Genomic DNA, 2309 nt, shown 5'->3' on the forward strand with positions numbered 1-2309 from the left:
ATTGTTTTTCTTTTTCCGAATGAGAAAGAGAGAGAGGAAGAGAGAGAGAGAGAGAGAGAGAGAGAGAGAGAGAGAGAGAGATGGGAGGTGGGCAAGGCCCGCCTTTTAAAAGGGAACATAGCAAGCGTGCACAGGAGGTGTTATTAACGGCTGCAACTAAGGACGCATCCTGTCAGGACCCCAAGGACAGGCCAATACAGATGTCTGAGTACTAACAGAGAGTCTTCCACAGACTCTGGAACCCTCAGGAGATGACAGATCACAGAGTCTTTCCCTAGGGACTATCTCTTGCCTGGTATCATCTTGTGTTTCTCTCTTTCTGCTTCCTGTCAGGTGTGAGATGCACACCACCCTTCTGCCACTGTGCTATTCTGCCTTACCTCAGGCCCAGAATCAAGAACTCGTGACTGTTAGTATCCAGGCACACCTTGGCCATGCCCCTTGAGAACTGGCACCTCACCTTTATGCATGGCAAGCTGTTCCCTGACTGTAGGCAGGTGCAAAGGTCCCTTTAAGAGACAAGCTCCACCCACACCCTTCTCTCTTCCTTTCTGCTATTTTCTCTGAGGGGACAGCTTTCCGTCTGTCTCTCTCCCTTCCCTCCCCTCTCTCCCATATCTCAATAAACTCCACATCCAAACTGTCTTCATGGCGTATCCTGTCACCTGTCATGGTTTGGAGCTACCGGCTATGGGATGCCGCAAGCATCCCAGCTTGCACGGTATCATAACTGTGACCATGGACTTAGCCTTCTGAAACTGTGAGCCAATGCAAGCCCTTCTTCTCTCACATTGTTTAGGTCAGGTGCCTTGGTCACAATGGCAAAAAAGCCAATATATTGTCTAAAGCAATCTCTATAGACAGACACAAACAGAAAATATTCATTATTTTATCGAATATTTAAGTCCTTGTAGCTAGAATTACAACCTAATTTTACCATACGAAACAAAAAAGGAGTCCTTGTACAACCACAAATCGAAATCCCCTTGTAGAATGACTTCTAGCCATTGCTTCCCTGCTGATCCACCCTTTCAACAATATTCCACAGTACACCAGAGGACCTGCGGTGTTCACAAGCTTGGCCAATCAGTTAGTAACCACTCTAGGTAGTCAGAGGTTTCCCTACTATTCCTGGTGTCTATTAGCACACCAAAGGCCATGCTGGCCTAGAGGCTGTCTCAGTATAACAGATACCTGTGGCTCTTCTCACCCCGCTCCTACCCTAAACTTCTCCATCTCATGGGCTAGTATACTGACCAGGAAGACGTGGAGAGGAGACACAGGTAGATATGGATGTGACTAAAAGTGATTCACCTGGTTACCTAGGAAACAGAATGTTGCCGGGCGGTGGTGGCGCACGCCTTTAATCCCAGCACTCGGGAGGCGGAGGCAGGCGGATCTCTGTGAGTTCAAGACCAGCCTGGTCTACAAGAGCTAGTTCCAGGACAGGCTCCAAAACCACAGAGAAACCCTGTCTCGAAAAAAAAAAAAAAAAGAAACAGAATGTTAATAAATTCCCCCTCAGTTTATGTTTTGATATGTAAGTCTGTTTGGAAAACAAAGCGAGAGGAATTTCTCGGGATGTGAACTCAGGATTTCATGAGGGATCTCTGAGAATCTCCCTCCTGCTAAAGCCACGTGAGCTGTGCATTTATTCCTGCTCCTCCACACTGGTCCAGAGAGAGATAGTCTATGCTGGGGTCTGGTCTAGAGAAATAATTTGTGGTCCGGGCTAGCACAGGACCCCGACATCTCATGACCTGCATTCTGCTGGCCATACTCAGTCCACTATTTTCTCTCCTTGCTCTGGACTCTTCCAGATGTCTCTGGCTGGACTCTCCCTAACATCTACAATAAAAACCTTCTCTTGAACCTCCCCACCTTGGTGTGGCCATTTCCTCACTTTATATACCTGTGATACTAGTAAGGTCTCCTCTCAGATAATCAGAGAGGAGAAAGTCCTCTAGATTATAAATATTTATCTGTGCCGGGCAGTTTCGAAAATGATTGTTTTATCTAAAACTATGCCATTAGATAACCTTTGAAGCCTGGGTTGTTCCTCCTTGTGTCATGAAGTAAGTCCTTGATAATGAATATTGGAGGTATTTTTGAAGGCAGATCAATTTCCCACAGAACTTCTGCTTCCGTTTGCCACAGAGTATCTAAGGTTGTTGGTGAGGCTCAACCGCGCACAGCACAGATGGCTGGGAGGACAAGTTTCCTCAGCAAGAAGAGCAGGGCAAGGTGAGGCTGCAGAAGTCTCCTGGGGACCGACTGAGAAAGAGTGACTGGCAAATCAAATAGTCATT

This window comes from Microtus ochrogaster, linkage group LG1 (assembly GCF_000317375.1).
Source record: "Microtus ochrogaster isolate Prairie Vole_2 linkage group LG1, MicOch1.0, whole genome shotgun sequence".
Taxonomy (NCBI): Eukaryota; Metazoa; Chordata; class Mammalia; order Rodentia; family Cricetidae; genus Microtus; species Microtus ochrogaster.